Here is a 21,934-nt window from a genome sequence, read left to right as displayed (position 1 = left end):
AGCTAAAAGTGATCTTGCAAATGAAATATTAACCCTAGCATTACCTCCGTATTCACTGCATACCTACGCTGCACCTATATTTGCTCAAACGTGTGGACTTAATGTTTTGTTGAATTTTTAAACACACAAACCTTCACTTATTATTCACCTTTCAACAAATGATCAATGGTGGGTTGGGAGATGAGATGATAATATAAATTCACAAGGAAAGCATTACTCTTACATGAGTTGCGAGAAAGAAGCAGATTTTATGACCTAGACAGGGCAACATTAATAAGACAAATCACTGTGTATCTCAGCTTACCCTTGATCATCCCCAGAGGCAAAGCAAACTCAGCCTGTCTGGCCAGGTTGACCAGTTTGTCTGTGTGTATGTGTGTGTGTGTGTGTGTGTGTGTGTGTGTGAGTGCGACTGTAGTCTTGCATGCATCCCTATCTGTTCATCTGGCTTCTAGCCTGTCTCGCTGTTTGTCTCCATGTTTGGGTAACCATGCATCTTTCATTTTATCAGTAAGTCTATCAATTGGTGTGTGTATGTGTGTGTCCATGGGTGAAATGACCACTGGGTTTCTCGCTGTGTTGACCACATGCTCCACTCCATTCTTCTTTCCTCCGGTCCTCCTTTTCACCCCACCTGGCCGCTCTACCTTGACCACCCATGTTGTCCTGTCTGGCCTGTGCTTCTTGTGTTGTGCTGAATGGTCACATTATTCAGACTCCTCCATCCTTGGGGTATGGGGCCCCACGTGGGGTCCCTGCAGGTGAAGGTGGTGCTCCATGAAAAAATATCAAAACAATTGAAAAGTGGCACACAGAACATTTTCATACAAATACATTTTGCTACTCTCAGTTGAAGATTTATATTCCACAGTAGTGATTCAACCAAATCATTTCGTGTCAAGTAGGTCCTTTCTGGCATCTCTGTGTCAGCAGATAAAGATCAGGGAACCGCAGCACTTCTCTGAACAGATAATGCAATAAGCACCACCTACAGAGACTCAAACGGTACTTAATGAAAATGAAAGGAAACAATGTCAACAGTGCTGCACAGTGCACATACAAAGAGCGGTGCAGACCTATCACAGTCTCAAAGATTTCCTAAACCTTAAACATAGTAATCACATGTCAAGAGTTTAAAGGATGGTTTGGATCATTTGATGTGGGGCTGTATGAGGTACTTATCGATAATCAGCCGCAGTAAAAAGCTGATTGGCTGTTTGCAGAAACAGAAAAAAGAACCAGCACAGAAGCTAAGTAATGAACTGTTATGGACAGGGTCAGCAACAAAACATATTTTAGCCACTTTAAAAATTCACCTAAAAAAACAGCATCAGTTTAAGTGTGCTTAGAATATTTTGAACACTCATCTTTGCCATCAGACAGCCTTTATGATGAGAAACCGCCATTCTTCGAGCCAAATTATCGCTCTCTCTAAATCAACGAAACTCCATAGGAGCAATAGGAGAAAGGAGCAATTTTACATCACAGAACGGTTACTGGTCTACGGCTGCCACAATTTGTTGGGTTTGTTTTTGTTATTATGTGACTTACTGAATCCAAATTATTCTTTTAAGACACTGAAGTCACACAATAAACAAACAAACTAACCAATCAAAGTGGTGGTGGACCAGCAACTCCCATGTTCTGTGATGTGAAATAACTCATTTTGGAATTTGGAGTTTGGTTGGTTTAGAGAGAGTGATATTAGGCTAATATAATAGCAGCTTCCTTTAAGAAAAGGATGTCTGATGGCAAAGTTGTGAAAATCACTTTAACAGTTAAAATATTTTGATCCTAATGATATCAGAAGTCTATTTTGAGAATAAACCACTGATACCTTAATTACCATCACAAACTACTACAAAATCCTTCATCCTCTCTCTCAACCTGATCTGATCTCTGCTCTTTCATCTCTGCCCTCTCACTCACACTCCCCACTAGTCAGAGACAATAAAGGTCTAATTTGTCTTGGCGAGAGCTTGTGAGCACAAAATGCCTGACCGGTAGGCCATATGGTTAGCGAGAGTCTCGGGGAAGTGCATGTCTGTGTGTATAACCTTACCTGTCTGACTGCATGACATTGTTTGTGCTTTTGCAGGTTGTGTGATTAAGTGTGCAGATATACCCATTAGTCTGAGTTTGTGTGTGTATTTTTTGCCCACATCTCTTTGCCAATGTCTTCTCATTATGGCACTAATTACCCGGGTGTGGACTTAAAAAGGACATGAGATTTTTTAGTCCAGAGACAGGAGGTGAATTGGCGTGTCCCGGTCTAGACTGATCTGGATGATTAGAAGGTGTGCCACAGTGACATAGAGTGAAAAAACAGAGGATTTGGCACAGGGAGTGTTTTTGTTTTACCTGCTTCCTTCCTCTGTTTTAACAGTTTACAAAGGATGCCCCCCAAAAAGGGCCAAGCTACACTGTAAAAATGAACTATTTGTTTTCACTTAAAACTTTAGTGTCTGGGCTGCTTTAAATTTTAAGTTGACTGAATTTGAGAAGACAAGTGCAGGTAATTTTGTAATGACTCAAAATTTTAAGTTGAACCAACAGTCAATCAGTCACACTGATGAATATTACACAACTCTGATTTTCTTTTACATTCGAAAGGTATATTCTTTCAGACTAAAAGCTTAAAATTGTTAAGTACAAGCTGGCAGGGACTGGCTTCAAAAATAACTTTCATCATAGCTCACAGGTTTTTTCATAATTAATAAATAACCTGTGAGAAACACAGCAAGTGTTTAGACACTTAAATTAGTAAGTTGATTGAAATCTGTACAGTACGCTCAGACAACACATAATATCAAGTTAAGACTGAAAGTTAGAAGAGCTCATGTTTCTAAGTTTTGAACTGTTCTGAAAATAAATACCAGACTTTTTAAGTTTTATTAACTTGATTAAATAAAACTTGTTTATTTATGTTAGTTAATGAGAAAATGTTAGTTGATTGCACTGAATTCTTTCCTAATTCCATTATTTTTACAGTCTGTGCAATGCCTGTGGCTAAATATCAAGATTTTTTTTTTTTAATCTGATCCAATTACATTATTGCATCCCACTTTTTTCGCTGATCACATTACAGTATGCTCATGAATTCTTGAAGGCGTGTTATTGATATTAAGTCCATTCAGAACAATTGAAATAAGTGCTTGCACCTTTTTGCCCCACTATAAACATTCACTTGTGCCCTCTTTAAACTTTCTTCCAGTCTCTATTTAAAGGGCAGACGCTAGTAAAACTACCCAGCTGTCTGCTCCCTCTCTTTCTCTCTGTAAACCTAGCCAGCTGTCTGCCCTCCACTGTTGACCTTGTTTTGATGAACACAATGTATGTGTGTGTGAGTGCACATGTGCATTTGTGCACGTGTGCATGCATACATGTCAGTGGGCTTTCAGCGTGACCCTTGACCTTTTGTGACTGACAGGCTAAATCTAGCCACCGTGCCTCTCTCTCTTGCTCTCGTCTCCTTTTCTCCCCTCTGTTTCCTGACTGATAGCCTGTCAGTGGGACAAGCTCTCAGGCTAGGACATTGTATGTGTGAGTGTGAGGGTGTGTGTGTGTATGTGTGTGTGTGTGTGAGAGAGAGAGAGAGAGACTGAGACAGGGAGGGAAAGAGAGCACATTCAAGTGTGTGTTTGTGTATAGGTAAGGGTGTGAGCACAAGCTGAGGGGGTCACAGAGGAAGACAGTGTCCAGACATTTCAAAAATAACAACCCATATAGTCTTGAAGCTGTGTCTTTGATTGTGTTTGTGTGTGTGTGTGTGTGTGTGTGTGTGTGTGTGTGTGTGTGTATGTGTGTGTTGTAGCCAAAGAGTATCTGGTAATTATTTAGTCAGGCTTTGACCTTTGACCCTCCTCTTTGACCTCCCACATCCTGTTCAACTGGAGAGAAGCTGGACACACACTCATACATATGCACACCCACACCCACACAAACCCTGGGGTTTAAGGGGTTTTTGTTTGTGTGGGCTGGGAGTAAATTCAGAGTTTAGCGAATTCACTAATGTGAATAGTTCAGGATAGAAAAACATGACTGGACTGTCAAGGAATGTTTGAGAAATTGATCAAACATGTCTCAGAGATTAACACACAAGCTAGGTGCAAGCAGCTGAAATTCTGCTTTAATACAGTCTATATCTCCACAGTTATCCCCTACCTGTCTGTGTCCGTGTCCATTTTATCAATTAAAGGAGAGATATTATAAATCCATGGAGTTTAAAAATTAGTACTGCAGTTTGAATAGTTTTATGACAGGATAATATATTACATATTTTTCCTTTACGTTGTTAAGTTTACCTGGGCAAAGAACACAGAGAGAAGCACGGGAAGGAGAGAGTGACTCATAGTGATCCATCCATTCTCAATCTGGGAAAATAAGAATGAAGAGTTACTGAAATGTTTTTGACGATCACTTCCAATAACATTACTGTTTATTGATTACTGCATGCACTGGGCTTTTGTTCATTCAATAATGTGACCCCGAATTATACAAAGTATCACCTTGGCAACAGAGGTTCCTTTCTTGCTGATACAATAAAGGAGAAGAAAAAGCAGCAGGAGTAGCTCTGGACTCTTTCCCTGCTGGATAACATTACTTTGTTCTTTTGTGATAACATCTACCCAGAGCCTTATATTAGCTCTCATTATGGCTGCTTTGTGTATTTATTTGTGCGTCCATGCATACTGGGCAGTGGCACTTATCTGGTTTGTCATGTTGTATGCCTATATACCATTTGTGCTATGTAAAATATTTATGTGCAATTTATATGTAAGGGAGGGAGACATAATTGTCTTTTTAATAGCACATTAATGACTGTCAATTAATTCTTATCTCAGTTCATCATCACATTCTTTTCAGTGTGATCACAAACTCCGTGACCCCTAGTTATGCAGCCATAGCCACTGATGATGAAGCAACAATGCAGACACAAATTTAGTTGTGGGACAGACCACATGGTGCCTTCCCATATTGTGGTTATGGATGGGTAGTTAAAAATGGTTAACATTATGTTTTTGCTTTGACCAGATTTGAATGCAGTAATTACACATATCTAAGCCTTGTGGTTGCATTGCCACGACCATGTCTTATCATTGCAGATGTCCCAGCAGTGATAGCAGTAAATATCATCACAAGATCCTTCAAAATAATGACATTTTTTTCACCAGTCTTCCCAAGGTATCAAACATTAAAACACACACAATAAAACCAAATGCAGCAGCATAGGAAACAAAATAAAAACAATAAAAAATACAGCAGTGAAGTGGAATTCAATAAACTCACTTGAAAGCGCAGACTCAATTATGGTCAGACTTGAGTTTAGCTGGAGGGGGAAACTTTGTTTTTAACTGCCGGGGCTGGGTGAATGGTTTGACTTTGTGCTTGGGTGAGACATTTGTTTGGGCAGTGTGTGTGTGTGTGTGTGTGTCTGTGCATGCATGTGTGTTTGTGTGCAAGGATGCGGGTGTGTTTGTGTGTGATGTTAACGGATGTCTGCGTGTGACCCAAACAGACCCTATCCTTAATTCCAGGGTGAACTTGGACTTCCTCCCCTTTCAAGTCTTCTTTTTAATGCAGACTGACATAAGATGTTTCTATATGAGTCATCTCTCAGGCTCTTCTCCCTTATTCCTCCTTACTTAGTTTACTGTTCTTAAAATATCCTTCTATAGTATACAACTTACTCCACAGCTACAACATATTTTAACCATTATTTGGTGGCTAATCCAACGTGTATGTGAAAAAAAAAAAAAAAATCAGATTAGCCTGAGCTTTGGTTTGTAGAAGTGTGTGAGTCACCAACAAGACTAGAGCTTGTCTAATCTCAAATACCCAGGGACCCATCAACCTAATTTTTTGTGCACATTTATGACTGTATTCTTAAGGACCTTTCATTGTTACAATTTTTAAAAACCTTGAACAACCTCTATAAAACAAGGCTAAAACAAGGCTTACTTAGTCTGTTGCCGGCCACATTTTGGGATTCATTGTGGCTCAAAAACTGATATCCATAGAACGATTTTGTTTCCTCTTAAACCTGATCATCTGTAAATGTCCATACCTGATATGTTATGATCCACCAAAGATAGGCATGATATGAGATGAGTAAATTCCTGCCATCTTGATGGAATTGGCCGCTGCCGTGTGTTGTCGCATGTGTCCGTGAGGTCACCATATTGGAGTGTTCAGGTTCACTATCTCTGCTGGCAGTATTGGTGACATTGCAGCAGGTGCTTCATCGCCATTGCCTGATGGAGATCTGCAGACAAAGTAGCAAAGTAGCGCCTGGTTATATGTTGGTTTTATTACTTGCATGTCAGTGTACCTGGGTTGGATCTTTGAGTGGAGAGCGTTGTGCAGACATTGCTGTCTGCCACAGTGTCTTTTTTGATCCTACCAGCAGGAGTTACCAAGGTCAGAAACATTAAAATCACTCACAGAAGGGGATTTAATCACATAATGGCAACTGTAAGTCATTCATTCATTTTTATATCACTCTTTAGGGCTTTTGTTCTGTAACCACTTATCCCTCAGGGCACTTTCCCATGTCACTTTACCTATAAAAGAGAACTGTGGTATGTCTTTATATTGAATATACTGTAGGCCGCCCATGTGGGATGTTTTCTATGTTCCCAAAGGTGTTGATTGTCAAGGCTTCAGCTGTGTGCTTGTTCAATGTCACCTCACACCAGACCTGACCCTAGTGACTTTTCACCTTTTGAAGGGTGAACTGTGACCTCTGGAGGAATGACCCCTGATCTTAACAGGTCCTAATGGTGCAGAGAGGACTGCTAGTGACAGGAGACAGATGGAAACACACATACATGTAAAGACAGACATACATGTGCTGGTGCACAGACGTGGAGACACACTAATAGAGTGGAGAGTGTCGCTCTGCAGGCCTGAGGAGTGACAGGAGAACCATAGGGACACACACACAGACGAAGCTCGCCTTACACAGGAAACTGCTGAGACATGCAGGTCATGTCTGTTTCCATGTTTATAGACCCAGCAGACATACAAAGGCCAATAAGCACATACACCCTCACCATGTGTGATCAGTTTGCTTTGTTCTGTGTGCTGTTGGACAAAGTTTTGGCCTCTTTTTCTGTTTGACAAAGTAGCAGCTGGTTTTGTCTCCCCAGAACTACAGGTCAGCCTGACTGTGTTTTATTACTGCAGTTTGAGAACATGTTTTCAAGACTGCACAAAGTCCTAAAAGAACATGCATGAATAGTGCACATACATACACCTTACACACTGTAATTGAGTTTTCTGAAGGTTAAACTGGACACAAACTAATATGTTTTGGCCTCTGAGGGCTTCCTTCTCCTAAAATAATGAGCCTCGTAGTTTACCCTTTACTAAACCTCCCCAGTAGACCACAGATGGCCTTTCAATTACCAAGCTAAAACATGCAGAATGGCAATGCATGGCATTATCAATGAACATGCAAGAGGGACCACACTCTTAGCTCCTCATGAGCAAGCAGGCGAACACACACACATTTGCAGACATATGCAGACAAATACACAAGCATATGGGACATGTACACACACTTGCATGCACGTATGGACACACATATGCCTGCACACGCAGCCAGATTACTTTGCTTATTTGCTTAGCAAGCAATCTTTGTTGGGGTCACCACCACTCCTCACCCCTACACTGCACCAATCTATAAAGCTGGCCCTCTGGGACCCAGTCAAGCCAAGGTATTTGTAGAGTGATCTGAAGTTAGTTTCTGTGTTGCTGCTGCTGACTCGTTCACATTGTACCAGGGATTTAAGGTTTAGGATAAATGCAGTACACAGTGTGAGAAGACTGGCTGTCAGGTTTTTCATTCTGAAACTATAAACTCATCCATATGACATCAGGCATTTTTTCCCTCTGATTTGCCATGCTAACTGATATTTTATTTGTTTACAAGTGGATAGTGAAAATTGAAAAACAAAAAACAACATACACAACATCTTTTCAACATACACAAGCCTAGCACATAGCATATCAAACTACAGGAAAGAAAGAAGTTTATCAAGGTTGGCCCGGCTTCCAAGCTTGCTCACCTGTTAAAGGATGTGACCATTTGGTTGTAAATGTTGCTTTGTCACTGCAATAAGGAACAAAATGCTCCACCAAAATTTGCTAAATTGATCAAGAAAATATGCAAAATCCTGGACTAAACTGATTCAGATTCTCGCACCTATACTGCAAAGGCTAACTTATAGCTTTACTTGCAGCATTATTGTCATGTAAATTGATTACATTTATATAATACTTATTTACTAAAAGTCCATCATTTACTGACCATCAGTTCAGTGTCTTGTCCAATAGGACAACCCTGCTGAGCCACAGCTACTCTGACATGCGGCACAGACGAACTCAAATATAAATTCAGTGATCTGATGTTTCTTACAGCGGTGCTCTTGAGCACACAGCTCACACAGCAGCTGACAGACCTACTAAAAGGTGTATGTATGATTCAAATCATCACTGCAGTAACATTTTTTTGTGGGATAAATCAACATTACTTTGTGTTTTGAACTGCTACAACCTCTGTTTTCTCGCTTTTAAGATGCCAGTCACCTGCTGCTACTGAACATAGTGAAGTGTTCGCATAGAGCACTAGAGCTGTTAAGTGTGGGTGATTAAGGATCTATTTTAATCTTTTAATCAGTGAGCTGAAAAACAGCACTATTATTACTCATCATTACTTATTATCATTCTGAAAATAATATGTCTGCACTCACTTATACATGGTTTATAGAATATACAAGACATGACAGGGAACCTCTGTAATCTTTACATCACTGTGACATCTAAAATTTTACTTTTGGATGTTTTTAGTGTGAAATGCTTCCCTAAATTTGTGTTTTTTGAAAGAGGCTCAGACTGTGACATGATGAGATGAGAAAGTTGTGAAAAGCTATATGTATGCAAGTCCTACTGTTTAGGAATATATAATTCTCTATTGAAATGCTAAAAAGACATTTGGGATTGGGGTTCTAAAGGCAGATATCCAACAGGGAGTTGTGGGCTAGCGGAGGGTAGCTGCATAATCAGCTCCACCATCAGCTAACTGATGTTCTGCATAATAGAGATGGGATTTCTGGGTCAGTGTGTGTACATGTCTGTGTGTGTGGTGTGTATGGGGCAGCAGTGGTGGGGGTTTGTCATTTTATCTGCATGGATGTCTGCATGTCTGCATGTGTCCTATCTGCATGTGTATGCATGTGTGCAGTCTTTGTCTGTATGTTTATCTGTGTGTGTGTCTCTGTGTGTGTGTGTGTGTGTGTGTCAGGGGCAGTGACCTCTTTCCCCACAGGGAGGACAGTCCCTGTCTCATTAGGGAAGAGAGATTGAGAGTGAGACGGGTAGACAGACAGACAGGGAGGGAGAGAAAGAACAAAAAAAAAAGCAGAAGATGGGGTGAAAGACATGCAGAGAGCAGCGGTGGAAGACAGGTTGGCATGGAATGTATTAGGGGTTCCATCCTAATACATTCCCCATCCATTACTGCAATGAGCAGCAAGGGCCATGGCGAAGGAGGTCATGAAGTTTTCTGATTCACACAAAAAACTCAGACACACACACACACATCTCCCACTTTCCTCCATGGGGTATATGTCACAATCTAGAATCGACTGTGGTTTAATTGAATCAAGAGGCACTGTGTGGGTGTTTGAGGTTTAGGAAACTGGGGAAGCAAGGCTGCAGGGGTGGATGGTAAGAGTGTGAGTGTGTGTTTATATAGACAGAAAATCTGATTGTCAGGTTCCATGTGTGTATAAGTGCTACCAGGGCTCTCTCTGTATCTGTGTGTGTGGTGTGGTGGCATGCATGTGTGTGTCACTGTATAGAACATGTGGGTGTATGCACTCATAGTCTTGAGCTAGTGTGTGTAGCTAGTAACACAGAAGTTAAAGTTTCTTGTAAATTACAGTATTAGAAATAAAAATCCATCCTAGAACTATTCTTCAGCTTGTCCCCATAGGAGAACCCTTTTTGGTTCTTGGTAGAACCTTTTTTTTTTTTTTTAATAAAGGTTGCACTTTTACTAGTGGCACCCAATGTAAAGGGTTATCCCTAGAAGAACCTGTGAAAGGTCTCACTACAACTGCCATATGGCATTTTTCCACCAAATTACTTTTGGTTCTTGAAAAAGTTCCATTAAAAAAGTCTTGGAACTGGTGCTATCTAATGAACAAGCAGGCATTTCTACCAAAGTGGAACTATTGAAATCAAGGATGTCATCAACAAAGACCGCTGAACAATGCCCAGCAACCTGTAGAATATGACACACCAGTTTTGGTTCCCTAGGAAAACCTTCTATTCTTTAGTTCCAACTGAGGAAGTATTCAGATTCCAAACCAATTCATTTTCGGTAGAAATGCTCTGAATGGTTCAAAATGAGGTACTTGAACCGGTAAAGGGTGGTTCCATGTTGGTCAAAAAGGCCTTTATGATGGCCTCTATGATGTGATGGTTCCACCCACAACTCTCTCTGGGGTCTGTATCCAGAACCTTCCCATTGTTTATGGGTGATAACAAGAACCCACCCCGAGAACCTTTTTAAATTTTCAAGGGTTTCATCTTGAACCCATCCAGGGGGTTGTGATACAAAGAACCCTTGACAAAATCATTGACAAAAAGGACTGGTTCTGGGTAGAACTTCAGCTCTTCAGGAAGAACCCTTTTGGAAGACTATAGAATCACAGCTCTTTTTTTCGATCACTGACAAAGTAAAGTTTATATAAGTACAGAGGATGAGGAGGGAAGAAGCTATAAGAACAGCTGTTCTTTGGAGAAAATCAAAGGACAATGTGTAGCTCTGGTTATTGTACATATCATATTCAAGTCATTAAGGGATATTGAAATCACACTCTGTAGAAGAAAGAAAAAAAGAAAAAAAGGGACTGGGGTAAGAGAGAGAAACAGAGGTTGACTGATGGAGAAATGCTGAGTGACTGTCATGATAATCCCGGAAAAAAAAAGAATAGCACCAAAGTACAAAGCGACCACAACAGAAGGCCTAAACCTCAACGAAGCCCACCACCTTATGATCACAGAGCAGCGTGGTTTATCTGGCAGGAGGTTCCTATACTTATTACAGTCATAATCTAAACTCCTCCTGTGTTCATGTTACAACACTTAGGCCTACTCATACCCAAAAGATCGGGTCCTTTAACCATTTGTGGCACAGATCTCTGCCCAGTTGCATAAAACTCCTTAAGTTTGCTAAGATAAAAAAATGGACAGAAGATGAGAAGGATTATGGAAAGTACATACACATAATCCACTAGATTGAACCTAGCCATAACAAATATGCACAAGCAAAAGATGTGTTAAGAAGTATCCTGACTGACAAAATCAATGCAAACTTTCTGTTAAACTGTAGATGAAGTAATGAAGAAGTAAGTAAACATTACTGTAACAGCAAGAAAGGAGATAGCCATTCATTGAGAAAGGTGGCAAGTTTCAGTATAATGATATAACTAATTTAAATAGATGAGACATATAAATATTTGGCTAGCCTGTGGGTTTTCTGTGTTCCAAAAAAAGGGTCTTGGTATCTCCTCCTCCTTTTCAGTATTATTGGGCTGGAGATATTTGCACTGCCTATTGGGTTACATGCAGATATCATGCTGCTGGATCACTGCAAATGTTATTCATGGCTGTGTATTACCTCTGAGAAAGTGAGAGATGGATGGGTTAAGGATGAGAGAAAGATCGATGGATATAGAGAGGAGAAAATGCAGAGAAACAGCCGAAGGGAAACAGAGCGTTGGACCGAGAAACAGACAGAGAGCAAGGACAGAGATAGAGTGAGAGTCAGAGGCAGAAAAAAAGAGAAAGAAGGCAGAGAATTCAAGAAACCACAACAGAAGTCCAAAGCCCACTAAGTCCCCTTCTCCTCATCATGGTGGGGTGTGGTGTTGGGGATCTGGCACAACTTCCTACAGTACAGCCCTGTTCTAAACATCTCATATATACACCAAGTCACAGCTAACCACATCACAACGCTTGTGCATATGTGTGTGTGTATGTCTCAGTGTGTGTGTGTGTGTGTGTGTGTGGTTAGCTCAGCTGCTCCCAGGCTCACAGAAAGCATGTGCTGCCTGAGCGTGTCAGAGCTGTCTCTTGATCTCATCTGTCTTTTTATTGCCTAATCCCTGTCTCTCTTCCCGTTCCTCCTTTTCTCCTTATTCACCCTCCTCCTCCTCCTCCTCCTCCTCCTCCTTTCTGTCCTTCATCCTCCCCCTTCACCCCCAACACCCCCCATCTCTATCTTGTTCCTTAAGGTTTGAATATAACCTTAGTTGCTCTGGCAACATATGATCCTTTCCATTCAAGCCAATAAAGGATGTCCCTTTTTCCTGCCCTCCCACACATCTGTCACTCTCTCTGGGTTTGATAACTGCCTACTGCACTGAACCTTTCAAAGTGTTCCCGTTTGCTATAGATGAGTTTCAGATAGTAGCCAATCCACCATATGGGTCATTCATGCACTATTCCAGTAGGTTGAGAGTGAGACGATGGTTTGCTCATGAATGTTTCATTCTGGTTTACATAACAGTGGCTCAGCTCTTTGGTAGCGCACACTGAATGTATGATTATAAAATCTTGTCTTCTCCGCTCTGCCTCGTTTTGCTCCGTGTCTGTCTGTCAGTCTCTCATACCTTCTCTGTCCATTTAAATTTGCCTTCTTCGCTTTCTGTCTCATTTCATGATAATAACATCATGCAATCCAGACATATCACTGTGTTAGTGCATTCCCCCACTCTCACTGTTTTCAATTTAAACTTGCCTCATTGGCGTGACAGGCAACATTTGTGCTGCTGAGCAATTCACAGGAGGAAATAGTAGATAAAGCAAGAGAAAGGCAGTGGGTATAACAAAATACAATGATGGTACAAAAAAAATTAACTGCAGTCGATGGGTAAAAGAACAATAAATGCTTTTCAGTCTGGGTATTGTACATCATGGAGTGGTTCTGTTCATGTTGGTGTTGATCTGGAGCAAATATCAGCAGACCATGGATATGAACCTCAGCAGACATTAAATAGTTTAATGATGCAGACATTTCTCACTTCATCATGAGTCCATGTTTGTCCCCTGCAAACTGGTAGTTTGGTAGCAAGTAGCAACTAGTTCACAAACAGGAAGAGAAACATTTTTTTTTTTTGGCTAAAATGGCATCTTTACTGATGTGCATTCAGGCAAGTTTATGTATGTACCAAACTGGATAAAATTACAGTAAATATGAAGGAAGAATAGTGAATAAAGAGTTATGTTATATTTCAAATTGGTAGAAATTGTTTAGCTTGAAATGGACATGGAAACAGAAACATGACTAAGAATTTACAGTCAGGCATCTCTAGGTCTCTAGGCCTACCTAGACACAAGCCAAGTGCTAATGTCTGCATGCTAACATGCTTACAATGGCAATGCTAGCATGCTTATATTTAGTGGTAATGGTGATAATGTTTATCATCTTAATTTCGGCTGTTACTGTGAAAACATTAGGTAATTGGCAAATAAACACAAAGTGAAGCTGAGGATGGTGGAACTGTTGGGCAGGAGATAGACTTGTTTTTAATCATGCCTTTGTGTATGTGTGTGTTGATTTCTGAGGTTCTGTACAGCCATTGCTCCTATCAGATGCAGGATACACACAGCAGCCATGATGCATATGGATGAGTATGTGAATGCACAGTTAAAAGCGAGTATATATGTGGCTATATTAGCTTTGCAGATCTTTAGTCACAAACCAAAGACCAATCAAATATAACAAATTAAAAATGTGACTTGATGATGTTTCCATGACCAGTTATCCTATTTGTCAAGACATTGATGGCGGTGTATGAGGAAAAGTCAGGTCATGTTGCCACTAATTGGTAAAATGTACTGATCCTTTAAAAAAAACAATCACTTTTTCCATGATTCATGGCCTAACTTGAAATGATTTTAATATAAATCTGTTTGGCTTTAGATATTCCAGCAGCCACAGTAAGTTCGGGTTCACAGATGATCTGTCTTCTTTCTGTATTGCCTAGAGGCAGCAGCAGACAAACTAAGTTTCTGCCCTGCCACGCTTCTGTGTTCCCCCAATAGAAAAGGATGCTTTTCATTTTCTAGCAAGGTTGTGAAGCCTTGAGTAACTTTTTCACAACTCTGGTCATATTTTATTCTTATTGTTTTTGGAATGTGCATAGGAAATACTGTACATGTGTTTTCTTTCCCCATCCTGTGATGTTGTGGCATAAGTAGAACTTGCAGACTGCTGTGTCAACTTTTCTACCCCTGCTCTTGTGCACTTAGTTTCTGCAGTCCTGCACTGTGTCTGTATGAGGTGAAGCCTTGCTGCTTTTAGCAGATGAGCTTTTATGTTTTAGCCTACAATATACTAAAGTAGATTCATTTTGTTCTGCTTGAGGGCAGTAAGTAGCTACCCTGTGTCAGTCTTATCGGGACATTCAATAAACATCTAAATTAACTTCCTGAGTTCAAACTTTTAACTCTCCTGCTTCTAAGGGCCAGATTTACGTAAATGAAAGCACAGCTCAGATTTCATTCAATTTGTGCTCCAAATCTGCCTGTAATTAGAGTCTGATTTACTATGGCAGTAGATAATTACACAATCAGAATGGTGCTGCCTTCCAGGCGCATTCTGTGACTGATGGAGGATCAACCAGCTCCAGTTCACATAAACAGAGAAACAGAAGTTTTGTGAAACATTTCTGGAAGATGCTTTATGTGTGATAAGTCGGATAAAGAGGATAATATCTGTTCATAAACATTAAATCATTTCTTTATCTCAGTCATGCTGTCCCTGGTTGGTCTCAATTGACAGACATTAAGCCAAACAGAACCTAATGCCACTTATTATGGGTGGGAAAGTGTGTCTGTTTTAAACGTATTTTCACTGAATGAGTACTCCAACAGTTGTGGTCCAACACCAGCTCCAAAAGCTACCATTATGTTTTATCTGTGGTGCTAAGTAAAGACACCATGATGTGTGAGTCAGGTCTTCTTTGCCATTGAGCCCAAGTCCCTCTCACCACCCATAAACGTGAAAATACTTAATGTGTTTCCATGCTGGTTCAAAGGCCTATTTCTGCACCACTTGTGGTCCAGCCACTGTTCCTTCTGCTTTAAATGTAGCCAGCCACCACTACTGTGTATGAGTCAGGTTCTTTTAGCCAGATACAAACATGGTGCTGAGCAGACAGTCATGTCTCCACCCGTTGGCAGATACATTACAGCAGGGGCTCTAAACTTCCCTTTAAAGGGTAATGGCAAAAATCAGGCAAACATTGTAAGGTATCGCACCGGTGTATTTCGATATACGAAAAGGGCCTGTATTTGTTTTTTGAATGAACATGATTTATAACCTAACAGAGCTTGCTTAGTTAAGGTAAGTTAAGGTACTTCAATTTGTGCAAATCCTATTTGTGCAATCCTATTGTGCAAATTTTATTTTACAATTTATGCTGAAAGACCAAGCTAAGCAAAAAGTACCTCAATAAGTATGAAAGAAATCTGATACCACAAACCTTCAGACAATGGAAGAAAATTATGGACACACTAAAACCTATTAGAAAATAACAACATTTAAGAATAAATTAATTAATTAAAATTGCTATCTCGTGGCTTAAAATGTACTTTTTGTCCCTAAATTCTCTCTGAGAGATGTAAATGGCTCAGAGACTCTGTGGTTAAATGTCTTTGACAGGTTTATATAAAGTACCTACTCTCAGGTGTGTCACACACTTTTCTGCATAAAAGAGCAACTATTTAGAAGTATGTAAAAGACCAAAACCACACATTCAGCTTCTCATCTTCAGTGGGGGAATGTAACTAAGTACATCTACTCAAGTACTTTAACTAAGTCCAATTTCGATTTACATTCATATTATATTAATTTATAGTTGTACTTAACTTTTTTACTCCACTACATTTACCTGACAGGTACAGCTACCAGTTACTGACAGGGAGCATTTTACTACACAGTGGTTACTTTTACTTTTCATACTGATAACAGCTGATTATGTTTACATACTTAAGCTGATGTGCTAAACTCTTCCACATCTCACTCTGCTGTATTAATTATGAGATAGATCAAGCCAGTCGCTCACCGCTGCCACCCAGAGGTTGACGATATGCAAACCAGCAGCGTTTAGATGAATGCTGAGGGCGCAGATTCTGTACGGCCCACCAAGCTCCTATCTCTTGTATTGAGAGGATCGAACTGCGCATGTACAACTAAAAGTGACAGTAAATGGATGAGAACATTGCGCCCCAAGCCAGAAACACATGACCTATCCATAACTTTGGACATCGTAAAACATTTGTACAACAGCACATTTTAGTACAAATGATACATTTTAATGACTGACTACACAATATTGTCGTTGCTCATTTAAATAAATATATAGTATATATTTTATAGTAATGAAGTCTTCTTCACTGAAGTTTTAGGATGTAGGGAGAGGTGGGGTGGTGTCTTAGCGCCCTCTATTGACCAGCCGCCACTGCCTTTAACCTGTCACTGAATATAGTTTGGCTCTAATTATGACACAGGGTCAATAAAAGATATTAGCAGCCATATGAAAGCTGTAGTAATAATTATAATCACATCTTTTATATTCTCTTCTGTGCCATAACACATCTTACTCTGACTCTTTATCTCTCACTTGAGTCTCTGACTAACTCTGTCTAGGTGTTTGCAGCAGTGATAGTTACTGTATATGAGTCAGGCCTTCTGCTATGTTTATTTTAGATCTTCTCTTCCGCTCTCTCACTCTCTGTCAGGTCCTCCCGGCCATTTAGTAGACTGTGAAGCTGACAGACGATGCCCATGAATGATGAATGATGACTGGAGGTCTGTCTGGTGCCAACAGAATGCATAATACAGCACAGATACAGCGATTCCTGTCCTCCACACCAGACACATGCTGCAGTTACTGTATCATGTTATTGTCAGATCTGCCCACAGCAGAAAAGTGAGACCGCTTAAAGTGGATATCCACCGAAAAACAGCATTCAGGTATGTTGCCTCTACTTGGAATCCTAAATGAAGCAGCTTTAGGAAAAGTTTGTTGTTGAACTCTCAAATACACTGTGAAACTAAAGGAGATGAACTCTGGATAATACTCTAAGTGTAATCATGTTAGGAGTGGGTATTTTGTTTTAATTTAAAGTGAAATATATAAGAACATGGTATTCAGAAATTAGTACTGCAACATTATAATTGGACAATGACAAGCGACATCAGTCAATTGTCTGTCAAGTAAAAAAATACACACTCTGGAGTTGGAGTTCAGTGGCTGCCTGTCTTACTGTCTGCCAATTTAACTCTTACAAACATCTACTCCTTCTACAAGACTATTAATGATTTCTTCAGAGAGAAACCAGTATTTCAATTTAGCATGCTTCCTTAATCACGGGTGACAAATCATGGTAATTGTATGATTTAGTACAGTATACTGTGTATTTCTTTTTGAGAAATGATGGACAGATATCTCATTTTATGGAAGATTTCTGAATTGATCTTGTTGACTTGTAAACTTTTTAGTTTTACCCCCCACAACCAGTCTTACATAAAGCACCAGGCTATAATGGACCTTTGACCTCTGCTTCACTAGCTGAGCTGAATATTATGAGTACAACTTTTCCATCCGTCCATCATTTTATGATTTTCAATATAAGTTAAGAATATCTTTTTCCTTTCAGTTCAGTTTTCATGAAGTCTTTAGAATGACACTTTTGACCTTTAAAGAAGATGTGGGAGTGCATCTTTTTCTGTGCACAGTTTGTCTGTATATGTTTTGCAGAGTGGGTGGACACAGACACATATACAGCATATAGACATGTTTACATGCCTGCATGTCTGAGTCTCTGTACTTTGTCTGAGTGTGTGGGCTTAGTTTTGCCAAGGGTGTGCAGGCATGTTTCTGTGCCTGTGTCTGCATGCATGCATCTGCTGTAGATGCCTCTAAGTACTGTAGATGTCTGTGCTCCAGTACAGAAGCGTGTGTGCTGGTGTGTGTGTGTTCCTACTGTAGTATGTAGGTCACCAATATATTCCTGATGAGGTCTAGTCCTCTGGAGAACTCTACAGATATGAGGGCCTAAATTAGACACTATTATCTGTGTGTGTGTGTGTGTGTGTGTGTGTGTGTGTGTGTGTGTGTGTGTGTGTAACTGTGAGAGAGAGCAAACTAGACACCATTATCAGACAAGAGCCTCACAGGCATGCGTGTTCAATTTTGTGCACATGCATGCTTTTACATGTAAAGAGCAACATCATGAGTGTGTTTGTCCATCTATGTGCGTAGGTATTAAATTGCATGCTATTTCCGACATAATGTATTTGCGTATGTGTGTGCGAGAGTGACACAGTGGTATCATCTGACAGGCTAGTTGCCTGTTACCGCTGACCTGGGACTGTAAACCTCAACCCTCAGTTTTAACGAGTGCTGGCTTGGAAAGCCTGTCCATATTGCTGTTACCAAGCCAAACTGCTAATAGGCCTCAAGCACCACTCCAAGAAAACTATGTGGCCGTTGGCACAGCGGTGGCCATGTGTGAAGGTGTTACCCATTGTTGGAAATACATATAATGTCCATACGGGTTTGTCGCATGAGGGATGTAAAAAGCTGATTTCATACACTGTAAGAATCATACAAAAATTTAATGGAATCAGCTAATCTACAGCTTTTATTTAGTCAAAGAGTTTGAACTTGTATTTTCTTGTATTTATATCAGAACTCCTCAGGACTTATAAACATGAGTTTCTAACTTGGAAGTCTGTGGACTTGATCAACATATTTGGAGACTTGCCAGCATGCATGGTTTGTGAGTTAAAACTCTCCTGAGACCCTTCCTTTTTTATAGTTTAAAGAAAAAGTTGCTGTGTCTTTAATATACTTTGAGATAAGTCATGGTTGCTTGTTTCCACAATACAGAAATCATTGTGAACCATGATGAATGTTGATTGAATGAATCTGAAGTACACTTGATTTAATATCAACTTTACTTGACTAGAAAAGTTTGTTTGTTTTGAATTACATAATTACCACAACCTACAATCAGCTTAAAATTTTAAGGCAGCCCAGAGACTAACTTTTTCAAGTTAAAAGCAATAGTTTATTTTTACAGTGTAATGTGTAAAATGTCTTAAGATTTCAGTGTATTTCTTGCTCATAATAGAAGATGGGGTTTTGGAAGAAGTCAGGGCAGCTAAATGTTTTAACAGACATGTTTTTAGACTGTGTCAATCAAACACACTCAAATGATCCCATGCATAGCTCTTAAACTTTTATTAAGCACTACTATTAAAGAACCAAGGAAATGATAATGGGGTTTCTTTTAGGCATACAAAATTACACATCTTATGTCACTTCCTCAGTAAAAAATGTGGCTTTCTGCATAGCTGCTGATGTGGGACAGGTCGTTGAAACATTACATGTAATTCCCCTTCATTTCAGGATGTCTACATTTCCAGCCAGCCTACTGTCCGTAAGTCGCGGGGACAATACCACATGCAGTCAATCTGTCAAACCAATTCGGAATTTTGCCAGAGCTCAGCCCAAAAGTTATATTCAACCCGAGAGAGATGAATGGGAGTGAGAATGTCTACCTTTGAAAAGCTTCATGCTTTGACCAAATCATATGCTGTCACTCCTAAGCTTTAGAAGGCCTGCACTTTTCATCAAAGCCCTTGATGGCTACCTTTCACAGCACTGTCGAATACACCCTCAAAAGCTTCCCTCCCTCCTTTCCTCCCTTCCCCTCCCAAATCTCTTTCTTCTTCCCTCCAATGTCGGCTACCCCTCTTCCCCGCCTCTTCTTCCCCCCTCCCTCAATCCTTCCATTCCCCTTGTCCTTAATCCATCCCTCCCTCCTCAATCAAACCCTCAAATCCCTCCAGGTTTTTTTTTTTTGCTCTGTGTATGTGCGACTTCAGTACTGTCAAGGTAGATGAAACAAGAGGAATTCAGATTCATCACAGTCGTAACCTGCCATGATAATAATCCACTACTATTCTTCCCATGTGGCGGTAGGCCGATGTTACTGGCCTTTTCGGGGGTTTATTTGCATATTTGTTTCCCCTTTGTTTCTTTTGATGAATTATTTACTGCAGAGTGAAATGACAGCAGAGATCACTGATGATTGCTGTCGCGGGTGGATGGGTGCCTTTCTCCTCTTTGTAATTATTCCCTTTTTTCCTGATTTTCAATCAAGTTTTTCACTCATGTTCCCCGGTGACAACAGATGAGATGCACACACACACACACACAGACACACACAAAAACCACATACATTTTAGCATTGCTAGTGGAACCTTTCCACTGTCTAGTGGGAACACAGCTTCCTTTGTTGTCGTAATGATTACAGAGTAGGAAACGGCAGGAAAAAAGAGGAGAGAAGGGAGAGAGTAGAGATCAAATGGAAAAATAATGTAAACACAAATGTGCTATAAGGGCCACCTCACACACACCTCCAGCTCACAGGACAAATGAGTCACAACACACACATGCATTCTGACCAATCATGAGACATACTTTATTTTTAATAGATTGTTAATATGTTCTTTATTACACAGTAGTTATACCCTACTTAGACATCAGATGCCTAATGGGACACTACTAAGACATAACAAGCTGTACTTTGTATCAAAATAAACAAAACTGAGAAATAATATGTTCTTTATCAGTACTACACCATTAATTATATGCTTGTTACACTTTATGAGAGGGTACTTGAAGACAAATTACAACAGAGCTGTACTATAAACTAAAGCCTATTGTTTCCCACCATTGGACCCTTATTAAAAGTTATTAAATTGCAATTAAGGACACATTACAACAGAGCTGTTTTATAAACTCAAGGGAAATCACATATTTCACACACTTTTAAAACAATATGTGAACCAGAACTACTAACAAAACGTCAAAATTCTAGAGTTAAAGGGGTGACTGCACAGACTTACTGCAAAACTGTAGGCAGTTAATGTGATTTGATCAAAGACACAGATATGTGATTTCAGTTTAGTTTACAGAACAGTTCTAATTACCTTCTAATAAATTCTAATAAGAGTCTAATAGTGGAAAATGCAAAATGTTAGTTTACAGCAGTGTTCTGCTGTAATGTGTCCCTAATTATGCTCTAATAAAGTCTATTAAGGGTCCAATAATGGGTCTGATTCTGTCTAATAAAGACCGCATTATTTCTAGTTTTTGTCTAATTCAATACAAAGAGCAGGTTGTTGCATCTTGTTAGTTAGCTGTAAGTGCAACCAGATAAACAAACTGAATGGTGGCAGTTTGTGATCCTTCTTAGTTAAGTGTGAGCACAAAGTCCAAATGAGCTTCCAGTTGGACGGCATATGTATTTGCACACAAAACAGTGTCTTAAGAGTTGTAATCACAGTGAGTTGTGTCCACATGAGCGCCTTGATTGTAAGCCTCAGAAACTGTTCACAGTGTGTACCAGGGATCCACCTCACGTACACACACGCTCTCACACACACACACACACACACTGCCACCCTGTCCCTGCATCGCCCTATCCAGGAATAACAATGCATAATTCATGTCCCGAAGTCTCGTCTGCAGACAAAAGTCAGCGTTTGCATTTATTATTTATTGAAAACAGCTCACATGATGAATCCTTTAACAAACAGAGCTTCCAGTAAGCACTGTACTTATTTCTCCTTCTCTTGCTGTTTGTGTTTTGGCATAGATTTAAGTGGGCTCATTAGCAGAGATGAGGATGTGAGGAGAGGAGAGGAATGGCAGGGGAGGCAGAGACAGGGAGAAAGGGGGAGTGAGAGACGAAATGAGGCCAAAGGATAAAGGAATCATTTTTGTAAAGGTAGGAATTAATGAGAGGCTTGTGCATGGCGAGCTAATTAATTTAA

General features: G+C 40.0%; 1 long non-coding RNA gene across 7 annotated transcripts in view; it reads left to right on the top strand.

Moving 5' to 3' along the window:
* Nucleotides 1-21,934, top strand: part of LOC146321224 (uncharacterized) — a 138,994-nt gene that overhangs the window by 84,380 nt on the left and 32,680 nt on the right. For 2 of the 7 annotated variants that reach the window (XR_014771390.1, XR_014771389.1), the window contains exon 5: nt 16,822-17,056. The exons of the other annotated variants lie outside the window; for them this stretch is intronic. This is a non-coding gene — a long non-coding RNA (uncharacterized LOC146321224). The remainder of the gene's footprint in view (nt 1-16,821; nt 17,057-21,934) is intronic. 7 annotated transcript variants of the gene reach the window in all.

Source organism: Lutjanus erythropterus, chromosome 9, assembly GCF_056507025.1.
Source record: "Lutjanus erythropterus isolate fLutEry1 chromosome 9, fLutEry1.hap2, whole genome shotgun sequence".
In the NCBI taxonomy this organism is placed as follows: domain Eukaryota; kingdom Metazoa; phylum Chordata; class Actinopteri; order Lutjaniformes; family Lutjanidae; genus Lutjanus; species Lutjanus erythropterus.
This window is presented reverse-complemented; position numbering and strand designations above follow the sequence as displayed.